General features: G+C 44.2%; 1 protein-coding gene across 4 annotated transcripts in view; it reads right to left on the bottom strand.

Annotated features, from left to right (window-relative positions):
- Nucleotides 1-7,251, bottom strand: part of mical3a (microtubule associated monooxygenase, calponin and LIM domain containing 3a) — a 68,682-nt gene extending 61,431 nt beyond the window's left edge. For all 4 annotated transcript variants that reach the window (XM_030054525.1, XM_030054523.1, XM_030054526.1 and 1 more), the window contains exon 1: nt 7,097-7,251. The gene's annotated coding sequence lies outside the window, so the exon portion shown is untranslated. The remainder of the gene's footprint in view (nt 1-7,096) is intronic.
- Between the last annotated feature and the right edge of the window lie 7,729 nt (nt 7,252-14,980).

The following is a 14,980-nucleotide window of genomic DNA, read 5'->3' as shown; positions in this document are numbered from 1 at the left end:
TACCGGGCAGGTGCAGGAGAGACTTCCTTTCAACAGCAGGTGAGAACTTACAGGATCTGGCTACAAGTCCTGCTTCAATAAGTGAACTGAACATGTGAAGAAAGAGAAAGCAGACACCTCGTCAAAGAAGCAGTGGCACTGAACACCGGCACTGATGTCCCATTACTGCCAGACAGTGCTGACAGGTGCACAGCAACTCCTGTATTTTCAAAAATCGCCTTTTATTGCATATTTTATACAACACTGTTAAATAACCTTCCCATGGTGAAAGTCTGCTTCCACCCTCTGGCTCAGACAGCAGCCAGCCGCTGTGGTACCCAAAAGTTAAGTATTAAAGATGGGCAGGCATGCTGCCCTCACAGGGAAACAAACCCAGTTTTCCATCGGAACATTTTCAAAAATTCAGCAAAATGAAAACATGAACTAGTGCACCTTTCCAATTACATAAGGCGGTTTATTTTAAAAAGTGGGTGATTTTATTTCTAGAATCTATAAAACTCCATCGTGATGTTTAGTCGACTGACCTTCATCAAATGAATTTATGAATCAGATGAACTGATTAATCCGATGAAGGTCAGTCGACTGAAACGTCAAGTTGGCTTTTTGATGTCAATAAGGGCTGGGCGATATATCGATATAAAAATTATATCGATATATTTTAAAATGTGATATGGAATTAGACTATATCGCATATATCGATATAGTTCAAATTTGCGCTGTGATCCTTGCTCTGCTGCGCTGCTGACCCAGAGCTCTCCGGCACTCCGGCACTCTCTGGGCAATTTTACGGGGCCTGGGCCGTTGTCGCATGTCTCCACCGCAGGTACTACCCCGAAGGAGAGAGTTCCTGAACTTTTACAGGGCCTAAAAAAAGGCCCTGCCTCGGGGTAGAGATTCTGAGTGGCCCTGAAAAACTCCTGGGTGGGGCTTGGGGTTTACTTTTAGGGACACCAACGTTAGCTTTAGCGGACGGAAGCTAATGCTAACAACACGCTTTTTTAACAACACGCATTTTGATGGTCGCGCAACGGCCCGGTAGCTTTACAGGAGCCTTCCTCCTGCTCGGCCCTCTCAGTGGAGACATGGCAGGTGAGAGGGCCGAGCGAGAGGACGTTCCTGTAGCAGCTCCTGCCCCCCAGATACTACCAGGAACACTGCAGAAGCCCCATCCACAACCTGAAAAAGCTCCAGCCCCGTCATGTCATATTTGGCTTTGACTTTGACTGAACATTTGCTCTCACTTTGCAGAAAAAATATCGGGATATATATCGTATATCGATATTCAGCCTAAATATATCAGGATATGACTTTTGGTCCCTATCGCCCAGCCCTAATGCCAATACAGTGCTGCGTCTCCCCCTTCTCCTTGACAAATTCAAAATGTGTATTGAAATGGATGGATGGAAGCCCAAAATAGTATATTTCATCAGCCTCTCATACCCACATTTCCTTGCCTTCACCTGCTTATAGCATCAGTTGCAGAGGAAGTGCGGATCATTTGGAAGCGCCTCCCTGAGCATGTGCTCTGATGTGTGTCGGGGGTTGTCAGGGAGCAGCCGGGTTGCTGCGGAGTGATGCGGGCAACCCGAGAGAGGAAAGCTCGGGAGAGACAAGCCTCCCATAAGTTCTTTCACTTTCTTCTGGGAAAGAACTTTTAGCGGGCTCGTCTTGCCGTCAGAACTGCCAGAGAAGAATTCGGCTCTTGTCCAGATAAGAAGATAACGAGGCCGCGGGGCGCGTTCCAGCAACGGGAGAGTGAATGTGAAATATGATGTGGTCTCTGGAGGGATGAAGGGTTTACTGGAGTCAAAAGGCTCGACTTGGGAGGAAGGTTAGGCTAGGCTGAACTATAGGCACGGCAGCTGTGAGACGCTTCCTGGAGCCTGATTGCTAAAAAAAAAAAGAAAGTCTGTTTCCAAGAAAAAACATGGTGATGCAGAAAGTTTCAAAACAAAAAAAAAAGTGTAGCCGAATAGGACCTACGAGGTATCAGCATGGCCTAAATCTATCAGGCTGCATCAGCCCAGCGCTTGGTAGCAACACCCCTGGGTGTGAGCGCTCTCCAGTCTCAGAGCACACAGACATGGTTTATTAATCATGTGGATCCCACTCTTCAGGGTTTGGCTTAGTTTAGATTTCAACAGGTGAGGATACGTTTCAGAGGAGAAAGGACACTTCACTTCACCTCACCGCTGGAGCAGTGGATTCCAGGCTGGCAGTGACAAATGAGGTCATTACAGGGGTCCCTTCACCTGCCAGGTACCGACATTGGTGGCACTCTGCTTCATTATACTGACATAACCAATGCATTCCAGTGGAGCGAGTTCTCCTGCACGTCAGTGGCCTCGAGTCGTATGTATGGGAATGACGTTTGCTGGCTACATAGTTTGAGATACCAGAGCTATCATGCGTGCAATTTTGCATAACTCCTTGGCACGCCAGCTAATATGATGTGTTTTGGTACAACAAGGCCACATGGCAAAATAGTGCTATGAAAATTAGTTGATTCAGTTAAGAGAAAGTTCATCTTTAATTTTGACAACTGATGACTTGTTTTATCATGTAACAATCACTAATTTGACATACCTGTGACCAGGCGAGCGCATGCATCCACACATGCATGCAGATTTCACCCTCATGCCCACTGCCACGCCCCCTTTTCGCCCAGTAGCCTGAACAGTCAATCAGCTGTCCTTTGCCTCATGACCTTTACACAAAACCTTGTGCAAGTCTGAGAATCCATCTGGAAATTAAGCGCCTTTTTGCAACTCGCTGGTCCCATTGCCACAACCCCTTTAACCAATTAGCATGAATGCGAATGCACAGCTTCACACACACACACTGGACCTCCATGCCAAATTTCAGCCTCGTAGGATAAAAACTGTGGCCACCTGCCTGAGCAAACTGTAGAGCTGCTGGTTGCAGCTAATAATAAAAAAAAATATATACCACGTTTGGTAGTTAGAGCTTCAAAAATGCTGAGGTTTGCTTGCTTTTCTCCATTTTTCATTTTGTCATAAAATAAATAGCCGACTTTGTTTTGTTTGATTTTGTTTTGTTGGGTTTTTTTTTGCTGCTGCTCAGACTAAGTAAGAAATTTTAAGGTATCACTTTGGGTTCTGGGAACTTCCAATGGGGCATTTTCACTTTTGACACTTCAAAGATGAAATAATTAATCTAAAAAAAAAAATATCAAGGATAGATGAATAGGCCTATACACTTACAATCAACAGCTGCAGCCAAATCCCATCAGTAAAAGCATTTTTAAGCCTGCTGTGTTTGAAAAATTTAAGACAACAATGCTCTGTAGGTCTGTGTTTTGAGCCCCCAGATAATTTCATCCTGACCAGGGTAAAAAAAAAAAAAAAAAAAAAAAAAAAAAGAGACTGTGTGACTCTGAAGTACTGTGTTCAAGGGTCAGTAGGCTGGCTGAATGTAAACAGCCCGGCCTGTGGAATGCAGGTGTCACACTGACCCACTTTTGACCTGCGAGGTATAAGAAACAGTCTTAATCTGTAGCCGGAGGAAATCAGTGCACACTAATTGATGATTACTAATTTACTTACATGCTTTAGGCGCCACTTCATCTGGGACCTTGCTTAATAGCTCTCCCCACACACTTGACAGAGCCGTGTTTCTACATTCAAAATGTCATCGGATGTATTTGACAGCGAGGAAGGAGAAGGTACAGCAGCAGATGGTTTAACTATTGGTTTAACTGGAGCCATGCCCTCACAGGACCTCGGGGCTTCACTGACAGTGACCTTCTGAAGGAGGCACTTCGGGTTTATACTTTACACTCTTGGGGTACATTTTATTCTTGAAATAAAAACAAACCGTCGCATCTACGAGGCTATTTAGTCAAAGATGCCATTGCTGTTTCTCTTTATCAGTTATTGTCATTCTGTTTAAACCATGGCTGGATTTTTACAGTGTGTGTGTGCAGGCCTACTTTTCCAGGAGGCACAGGAGAGGGCTGACTCAACAGTCTGGAAGAAACTAACCATCATGACCTCATTCAGACAAGGAAACATTTGAAAGGCAACATGACGGTTGGCTAAATACATTAAATTCCTCACAGTAATTGATTGCTGCAGAACATAAACCTCTAACGGTTAACAGCATACCATGAGCGTCCCGTTACTGACGGCGCTCCTTTTAAGGGCACGCGGCAGCCACGGCCCGGTGCGGGCTCACAACGCGAGCTCCGCTTTGCCTGCTGAAGCTGGTCTGACAGCAGCAAAGGGGCCAGCAAACTTCGGATGAGTCAACCGCAGCAACAGACCTCTGGGCAAAACCTGACAGTTGGGATACATCCAGCTGCTCATGACACAGCAGGGGCCGACTTCAGAGGACTTCCTTCCTTTTTTTTCCTTTCATCTTGCGGTGTTTCCAAATCCAAGGCACTCTGTGGGGCCACGAGGGGGGTCGAAGCTTGACAGGAACTCACTCTCTCCCTCCGAGACACGGCACAGCGGGGGGTCCGAGCCATTCGGTCTGCATCACCTATTCCCTGCACGCAGCCGCACGACCCTCCATGGATCAAAAAGCGGAGGATGACACGAACGCATCAACAAGGCGTGCGCCATCATCAGAAATGCTAATTTCATGCAAGGCCGTTTCAACACACGTACGCCTGGTGCATGAGCTGACTTCACATCACAAGGAAAGCAGCCTTTTGATTGCATTTTGCCCAGATGAAAGAGGACATTCGGGTGGGACATGGCACGGGGGGGAACTGCGGGTCAGACCACAACAAACATGGAAGGAGACTCGATACTTTGCACATAATTCTGAGCCATCACAAACCCCTTATTCTTCCAAATGAATAAATTCCAGCTGCAAGGATCACAGTAGAGTTTTAGAAAAAGGAATCAAGAGTTTTCAGGGAAGAATGCACAAAAATGCACTGCCCCTACTTGTGGCCATTGGTTTTATATGATGGGAGATGCAGAAATGAGGATGGTCCAAACTAGTATTTTGTACACCTTCTGCTACCACATGAAATAGTAAGAGCACTGCAATTTTGGACATGAAAATATAAGACAATAAAAATGTCTGACTTTTGTTGTTTTTTTTTTAAATAGATGTATAATACACAATGAAAAATCAGATCCATGTTTTTTCATTTAATTGAGTTTAAAAAGCATTCATGGTGAGTCTGACCGGCACATGCATGGATCTACAAAACACAGGATTGAGGTATCCGTGTTCTTGCACCTATGTTGAGCTCTCCTATCAATAACGCAGAGATGCTGTTGATCACAGGTGGCATACATACGACTGTGACCCGGCTTTTTTGGAGGGTGTCAGACTACCGTCTCCAGTTATCTGCGTGTTCGTGATTGTGCTGACTCAGCCAGCCGGCAAACATCCTCCTCCTCCTCTGCTCTACATCCTGATCTCTTGGGAGGGAAACTCCGAGTTATGATAACACAGGCAGCTACAGGCGGGACACACATCCCGACCATCGTCTGCCTGCCCAGCAACAGCCAGTGACCCCGGACAAGTTGCCAAAACAAAGTCTAGCATCACTGGATAGGATATGGACGAAAAAAAAAAAAAGGAGCTTGAAGAAATGCACTGAAGAACAGAGCTCAATACCATCAATCCATATTTCAAATGCTTCAAATGGCTCCAGGAAGACGGTCAAAAGCCTTTGTCCAGGGGAAATGCCTTTCAAGTCAGGACCTCACTGCTCCATTAGGCCACAGGCTGACTCTTGTTGCTGCTTGTTGATGTATGGCCAAATGTGGGTCAGCTGGAGTCATATGGTATTGTTGTTGACCCGCAGTGTGCAGTCAATCAACGCAGAGACAGAAAACAGAGGCATCCATAAAAGTATGTATAAGTGGGGCCTGGAGGACACATTTGACAAGAGAGACACAGCTAAGAGCAGATAACTACAGCTTCAGTCGTCCTATATGATAGGTGTCTCTGTCTGGCTTCCTTTTAGACACATGAATGCAATGCAGCAGACCAGAGAGCCGGCGCAGTGCACGCTTCACACTCCCAACAGCAGCAGCAGCAGCAGCTTCAATGGCAGTCGACTTGTTTGCCTGGAAGATTTGCATAATTCAGTGTGGGAATCTTTGCACTGAGCATGAAAATAAGCTGTAAAATGCCAATGCCACTTCTCTCCTCCGGTGACCAGAACACACTCAAAACCTCAAATGAGTTAGGTAGGTCACACACTCAACAGTATGAAGGCCACAGACGCTTTCAGCACCTTGCCACATCACTTCCAATAAACAGACCACTGGAGCAGAACGGGGCTGTGAAAAAGAGAAACACAATGTGCTCAAGTGGCTCCTGCTACCACTCATTATTAAAACTACTACTGTACCACAGCCGCTATATTTTTAGCACCAAATGCAAAAAACATAGAAAAATATAAATGTCAGCACAGATATTTAAGTAATAAATTAGGGGGTTACATAACATGTGTACCCTCAGGCCACATTCAAAGCACTGCAATGACAACTTCTGTTTCCCTTTAAGCGCCTTATCAAGTAACTACTGTGTAATGGGCCAATTTTTGTTTTTTGCAAATCAATTAATTATTATGTTCACATTACTTCACAAATACCATGAATAGTCACATGTCCAGCAAGTTCTCAAATGTCAACCGGGGATGAAAGAGGCGCAGTGACAGTTTTACGCAGAGGACATAAGCAGGTCATATTTTAATACATGTATTCGCATATTCAGGTTTAATAGGCTGAATTATTGAGATGGAGACGAAGACACTGCAACATCCATGATCTGGAGCAAACAAACACCGCGATCCGCATTCCACAGGCTATGCATCCGATCTGAGATACACTACACTGCAGCAACCAAAAATAAAAAATAAAAAAAAAATTAAGGTTGACAGATGACCACTGATGCACCATTAGGGCAATGCACACGCCATCTGCAGATAGTAAAAGTCCGATTTGATGTAGGATAATGCTGTCGAGTCGTTATGTGCCCAATGAAAATCAGCAAAGCGTGACATTCCCAAACGTGCAGAGGTGCAGCCCGTGGATCCCGGACAGCGAGGAAAAACCCACACCGCGCTCTGCAAACGACGCACAGGAGCGCCTCTCCTTACCTTTGAATGGTGCGCTTACAATCCATCCGTGTCCCACCAGAATGAATCCATGTCCACTGCTACTCACAGGTTAAAAACGAAAAAAAAAAAAAAATCCGCAGCTCTCACTGGCCTGTTGTTTTGCAGGGAATGCTTGTTAGGGCCACACCAGCCACAGCCACACGGCGGAGAAGGCGCAACTTGAAACTGACGGAGACGAACCGGCCGAGCCCACGTCTTCAGCACCGAGGGGACCAAACCCGAGTCTAAAAATAATTTCGCCTCACCAAAATGTCGCGCTGTGACTCATTGTATCAATACTCATAATTAAATCAACGGTGCAGCACATTATATCGTTTGGCCGGGGTGGAACCGTGCCATAATCCCATTTGAAATGGGTTATTTTAAGGCTCGGCACGGAGGAAATTCCCCCCGTCGCTCCTCGGAATGAGCCTGCATGTTTTAACTCAGTTTAATCCGATTGGGTCTCTCCTGCGTGACGTCGCAGCATGCGAAGAGAAGGTAATGCTGCCTTCAAGTACAGTCGGTGTCATTAGGACTGCCATTAAGAGCGCTGTACGTTTGGCAAGGAGACGAGGATTTTTTTTAGTAATTGGCCTTTTTTGCGCTTGTCATTTTGATATAACTCTCTATGACCGCCCTATAAGCACTGTGATACATTGCACCGATGTACTACGAGTATCTGATATACGACGCTCTTAATAATTAAAAAAAAAAAAAAAAAAAATGATAAGCCTAATAAAATATCGCTTGCAGGTGAAGTCATTTTGTCGTTAAGATTAATCTCTCTGATGTTGCTTGTCTGCTCACACTTATCAGACTAATGGGACCGGACTATTTGGTGTGACAGAGAGCATTTGGACAGGTGCCACTGTTTGTACGCCCTTAAAATTCAGATGTCCGACAAGGATGTCAGAGAGGGATTTGAAGGAAGCATAAGTCTTCTGAATGGCTGAGGCATGAGGTAAACAAGATAAGACAGACTTTATTGATCTCCACTGCAAAATAGACTATAAGACTTTTTTTTTTCAGTCTTAGTGAGTCTTTTGTGTCTGTCTACCTGGAGGATATCTTGAAAAACTTTCCTCCTCATTCTTGAAAAACACTCTCAAACATTCTCATTGGATTGCAGTCATTTCCATTTTATTGTCTTCTAACAAAGTCTAGACATTCCCCGTGCACTGGTCTTAGATGGGCTGAAGTTTGACTTTGTGGAAAACCTCTTAAGATTACAACTCAGGAAAATTACAGGTTTCACACAATCATTTTCTTATGGCAAGATATCACATGAGAGGCAGTAGCACAGTGAGTTTTTTGGCTGCTGCCCACAGACAGAAATATGCACTGTTGATGATACACTCCTTTGTGCTTTCTTAATCAGATTAAAATCCAAGACTCCTCCTCACACTAGGAGAACAATCATATCCAGAGTATGCTCTAACTAACAGCACAGCCAACCCGACTGCACATCCACATAACCCACTAACAGCTCTAATAATCATCCAAAGTGCCGGAGCAGTTGCGAGGGAAAGGTCAACGACATGCAAGCTCTTATAAAACCCACTCGGCTATCAAAGTCACCGCTGTTGCGAGCGTGCTTCTGCAAAACAACAGAAGTGCAAGCTATAGTAAAACACAGCATCATGAAAAATGTGACCGCTTGAGATAAAGCTTGGAGGCTTTGGTCAGAAATAGGCTTTTATCTGCTGTGTAGTGAGTGTTCTGTAGTGTGCTAAGCCACTGGAAGAAGAGTGTGCTGTTAGGTGTGCAGGAAGGAGGAGCCGCTCCACACTATCAGCTCGGTGCACGTTACAGAGCCGGTCTCTCCCTCTCAAGGATCCAGCCAGGCAGACACCTTCCTGTCAGCTCCTGTCACTGGACAGATAGACCCATGCAGCTGCTTCTGACACACACGCTACTTGTTATCTCTTAACAATATACCGTGAACCTCAACTTGAATTCTGTCTTGCTGAGGGATTGGTTTAATGCACGGCTGCTGCTATACTTTTGCAATACCACTGTAATAGTGACTGTATGTCTGCTGCAAGTGTTACGTGATACTGTGTGAATGCATACTACTTCACAGCGGATGTGTAAGTTATAGAGTGCAAAATATCTGTGCCACACTTCAAAGCCTACATGATCATCAAAGACTGAAGAGGAAGAGATACAGGGAATTAGGCAAAATATAATGTCAGGTACAACCCAGATTATCATGAATGGGTCATGCACCCCGGCTTCAACAGTCAAATGTCATTTGCACTGAATAAGTACAGTGTTGCATGGTGCACAGAAAAACACTGTGTTTGGTAGAGAACCAAGTAATCATTAGCTCTCCTCCAAACAACTATTTCCCCTATTAAATGCTTATTATGAGGATTATCTGATTAAAGCCCGGGGTGGAATATGGGCTCCAGGCCATATACCTTCTCCCACATGTTTAAGTAAAAACAGAGGCCTTGGTAATGGTTTCCCTCAGAGTGATGGAAAAACATTAACCTCCTAACTTCCTCCTGTAAAGCACAAAAGTGAAATGGGGTCCTGTACATGTGTGTAAGAGCGTAATGGGACGATATATCCTCCCATGGTAATTTGAAGAAAAAAAAAACTTTCATTGGCACAATTTTAGTCTGGGAATGTTAGTTTTTATCTTCATGTAATTCAACATGTTGAGCATTCACATCCAATACTTAAGTGTTAAGGTGGGGTGAATCCAAACAACAACAACAACAGGAAAGCTCACTGTTTCCATCATCACAAGGACATTCCACATATGAGGCCTCCAATCAGGACAAGCTGACCTAGTTGGATTTGCAGGGATTCGCTAATTAAACAAATCACAGGGGGACACGGGATGTCAACCAGCATCGGTGGAGAGAGAATGAGAGAATAAATGTAGATGGACACGCCGGAAGACTAGAGAAGGGCTGATAGGAGATTAGGAGTAAGGAGAGGAGTTCACAGACAGTTTCACCGCATTATGAAACTGCCCATAATCGCCCTGAACACCATGGTTTCCACCACGCCTCTGTTCACCGGCGAGGTTTGTCAACACCCATTCACTGAGGAGCAGGGGAGGCTGACTGATGCGTGCAGACAAAGGATTGTCTACCTTAGGTGAGGCGGGCTGCACACATTCCCAGCATAACAAAGGAACTGTGCGTGATGTTATCCCTGAAATCTTCAAAGACAGATCTGCCATATCGCATTACCTAATACCAGTGACAACGGCTTGCACCAAATATTCATTCATTGCTCTGTGATGATGAGTGTGGATTAAAAAAAAAAAAAGGCTCTGTACTCACTGTGCTGAGGGAAGCCAGGCGGCAGCTGAAGAGCCAAGGTGTTCCTCTAGCCGGGGGTTTGTTCTCTTTCTATCTTCTCCCTCCTTTTTCCCTCTCTCTCTCTCCTCCCTCCTACGTCTTCCCCCCCTCCTCTCACCACAGGAAGATGCTGCCTGGACCACTGCTCGTTGTCGTGGCAACCGGAGCTGGGGAGGGTGATTTTCACGTGACCGGGTCTTGCCGGGTGCTGATTGGTGAGACACAGTGAAGTGAGGGAGGGGTGGGGCGAGGGGGGCAGCCTCCCAGAGATGATGTCACACACCCACCAGTTCACAAAGGGAGGGATCCTCAGTCAGGCGGCCTGCAAGCACACAGACACAATGGGCGTCTTTTTAAGGTGGGGTTGAGTTGGGTCACCAAGGAGACACTGATTCCACCTGACTGAGTGACTGACTGACTGAAAGGCCGACGGACTGACCGACTCAGTGACTAATTGGATTTGTGGCCCGCGGATCTGATATCTCTCTATCAGCTGTCTCCTGCTGTTTGCTTTTCTCTGCTGATGCTGCTGTTGTGAGCCATCTGCTAAAATGTGCTGCAGCATTCGAAGCTGCCAGAGCCTGGGATACAGAAATAACACAACGGTTATAAGACATACCAGAGCGCCCATTTGTGGCAGCTTGACCTGCTGGCCGACCACGGCACAACCTCTCCTAGCGGGGCAGCACGGGCTATTTATGGCTCTGCAGAAAGCAAACAGATGCATCACTGCTGCTGTTCACTCTTTGCTGGGCGTAATATCATAAAAAGAATGCAAGCCTAAACATTCAAATAGACGGTGGCTGTGTACACTGCAAAAAGTCAAAATCTTACCAAGATTATTTGTCTTATTTCAAGTAAAAATGTCTTATTTCTAGTCAAAATATCTCATTACACTTAAAATAAGACATGGTCAGCTCAGAAATAACTTGTTTTTAGACAATTTTCACTTGTTTCAAGTGAAAATTTACTTGAAACAAGAAACAAATTCTGCCAATGGAACAAGCAAATTTTTACTAGTGACACAAGTGAACAAGTAAAAATTTGCTTGTTCCATTGGCAGAATTTGTTTCTTGTTTCAAGCAAATTTTCACTTGTTTCAAGTAAATTTTCACTTGAAACAAGTGAAAATTGTCTAAAAACAAGTTATGTCTGAGCTGATCATGTCTTATTTTAAGTGTAATGAGATATTTTGACTAGAAATAAGACATTTTTACTAAGACAATAAGACAAATAAGACAAATAATCTTGGTAAGATTTTGACTTTTTGCAGTGTAAAACGACTACATGTGAGGAGAAAATGACTAAAGTGTAAAAGGGAAAGCTCATGAGATTTGGGCAGAGTGTACATATGGGCAGCTGCTTGCACATGGTCTCACACACACACACACACACACACACAGAGGGAGAGAGAGAGAGAGAGTTATGTTAAAACCTCACACAAAGCTTCAGCTATCTCAGTAGCACAAAAGCTCTGTTTGCTGTAGACAAAAAACAACACTGACTGTTATTGCCCTTGTTGATAACAAGTAAATGACCCAAATGAATTTCCTGAATAGGGAGATTACACTAAATGTTGCCTGCTTAGTTTTATCAAGAACACTTGCAAAAGTTACGGTGAAAAGATCAGGACGCCAGTGGAGCACCCCAAAGCATGTGCTGTGCAGCGTTTGTGCCATAATTGCATAATGATAAATGCTCTGCTGCTATACATTTTATAGGCATTTTACAGACTTGAAAGCCGGTGGGGGAGGTGGGGAGGAGGGGGGCGACTGGACCATGAACAGCGGCAATAAAAGCAGCAGCTGACTGAAAGTAGAAAAAGTGCTTTCTGTGTTCATGGGGGCAGTAAAAGAATTTGGAAAGAGGGCTTAAATATTTTACGCCCCATTTGAGAGGACTTAGATCTCTGTCAATTTCACTTTTAATCCCAATGATGACATGCGATCCTGGTTCAAGGTGGTTCTTCCGCTGTCCAGACCCTGAAATTGATCTACAAGGGTCTGGCAGAGATAAGGCGGGCAGCCGTTCATATTCATAGGAAATATCAGATATCATTTTTTTTCAGCGGGGATGTATGTGCAGCCTCTGCCAGGTACTGAACAACTCGCAAAATGTCTTGTCAGCCTGAGTTAAGTGGAATATGAGCAGTCTTAAGTAGACCAAGTCCTTGCAGTTGGCTGTCAGTTGGGCTGTTTGTGCCCAGATAGCTGATCCCACAGTGTAAAATGCACCCAGTATTTCCTAATGGACAGAAACAGATGTTGACATTTGGACACACAGAACTGTGGAGCAGGTAATGACAACAATCCATAGAGCTGCCGTCTTCAGGCTCTTCAATCAAAGCATACAGCCAAAGAAACACGCCCCTCATCTGGCCTATGTATTCTAAATTTATTGGGTATTTTTTAAGCATATTTCTTGAGAAGTTTATCAAAATGAAGCACGACAGGATGTATAGATTACTTCTACTGTGGCCCAATAGGAAATAGCAATAAATTCGCCATTTCCGATGTGTGTTTGAGAGAATTCGGTGGCTTTTGGTGGATCCATCAGTCCTGTCTGAGTCAAGCAGACGTGTCGCTCAAATGCTTCACTCCAGAGGAGACCAGGGACACACATCAAGCAGCCTTTCTTCTTCTAATGTTAGAACTGGGCAGTGGGGATGGGATGTTTATTAATAAAACATGCACCCCTGCCACAGAGGCCATCTGTTTCTTGTGCCCCAGTAAAAACCAACCACACAAAGGTGTTATTAACATTTGCTGTCATATCAGTTATTGTTGCACGGCTCTGAAGCCACCGGTTGCCTTCCCGGTGCCTTTACAATGAAATCTGTTGCTGCCGGTGCTGTCCACTCAAGACAATATCAGTTTCTTGCAGATAGGCTTCATCCCTAAAGTGAGAAAATGTGACTTTGTGACTATTGTTGTCTTAATTTGCAATATCAACATAATAAAGAATGTTGAATAAAAAAAATACAACCATTCCAGATGATGACTACTTGAAATCTTTCTCACAGACTGATGCTCATCTGTTAGAATTTCAAATAGAGTGAAAAATCCACTTTGATGATGATACTGAGTGAAAAGGCTCATTTCAGCCAGGGCTGTCACGAAATCAGATTTTCACTTTGCATGGCCACAAGAATTCATGATAATGATATTATAGCATATTTACAGAAAATAAGAATACTGACAATAATAATGGTATCAGACAAATTCATCTTTAACTTTGATGACTGTGCATTTTGTCTCTTTTTGGCAAATTTATCACATGCAAAATACAAGCATAATAATGTAAAGAGAGTGTCTGTAGTCAGGTGTGTGCACTGTGTGTGTGTTTTTGTGTGCATGTGTGTGACACTAGAGAACAGAAGGAAACAAATTATTTGCTGGATTATACTATATAAAACAATATTATGATATGCATATTATTACCATGATGCTATTATTTCATTTTTTTATGAAAGTTATTGTCTTAACTTTACAGCAAGACACCCCTAATTTCAACCAAATGAAACCATCATACCTATTCAGAGTATTCGCCCACATAACCTGGAACTATAAACAGAACAAGGAGAGGACCACAAGGGGTTTGAGTCACTGAAAGCAATGCATCTTATTTCTGTATCAAACACACTCTATCCAGTTTTATTCATATTCATGCAGTGAAGTATGCCTTGCTATATGTCAGTCTTGTCCTCTTAGCCATGCTATTTTACAACTGCAGGAGAGGGATTCGAAAAGCTGCTCATTATGTGTGTTTGCAGAGCTGAGAAGTGCTCATATGTTCTAATTAGACTCTAAGGAAAAGGATGTACAGTGTGTGTGTGCGTACGTGTGCCTGTGTACGAGTGTGTGTGTCTGCATATCTAGATGTATGCATGCATGGAGCCCTCGGTTATTGCTGAATGTAGGTTAAAGCCAGGTAATGCAGGTTGAACCCAGTTCTCTGGCAGGGCCGGGGTGCCACAGGAGCACATGGACCTGAGCTTATGGGTCTGTCACAAATCATGGTGAAGAAAAGCCAATGAATGCAACATCTGAGCCTATTACTGACATGCCTACACGTCCTCCAAGTCTCATTTACATATGTATTGCCTGCTTTCTCTCCTATGAGTTTCAATGGGTGGGGAGGGTGATGATGAGACCAATGATAATACTAAGTGATCTCATTATGTTGAGAGCTTGTCATCAGGACCCTGTAATGGGTCAGTGAGCAGACAGCAGTGGGCTACTGGGACTGCAGAGGAGGAGGAGGAGAAAGAGATGCCAAGACTACTAATGCAAGCAATGGCATCACTGCATCATGTGACACTTTAAAGATACAACTGTGCAAATGGGCAACTGTGGCCTATGTACATGTGTTACAGGAAATGCTAAATGTGCAGTTAATTTACCAACTCTGTGGAAAACTCTATTGTATACATCTAAAGGCGTTTGTGTGAACTCACCCACATTCCCTGAGGTAAATCTGGAAAATGTGTGGTTAATGTGAGAGGATGATGGTTGCCACAACAGCGCGAGGCTCTCTCATAGTCCTGTCACTACAGTTTGTT

Source organism: Myripristis murdjan, chromosome 6, assembly GCF_902150065.1.
Source record: "Myripristis murdjan chromosome 6, fMyrMur1.1, whole genome shotgun sequence".
NCBI lineage: Eukaryota > Metazoa > Chordata > Actinopteri > Holocentriformes > Holocentridae > Myripristis > Myripristis murdjan.
This window is presented reverse-complemented; position numbering and strand designations above follow the sequence as displayed.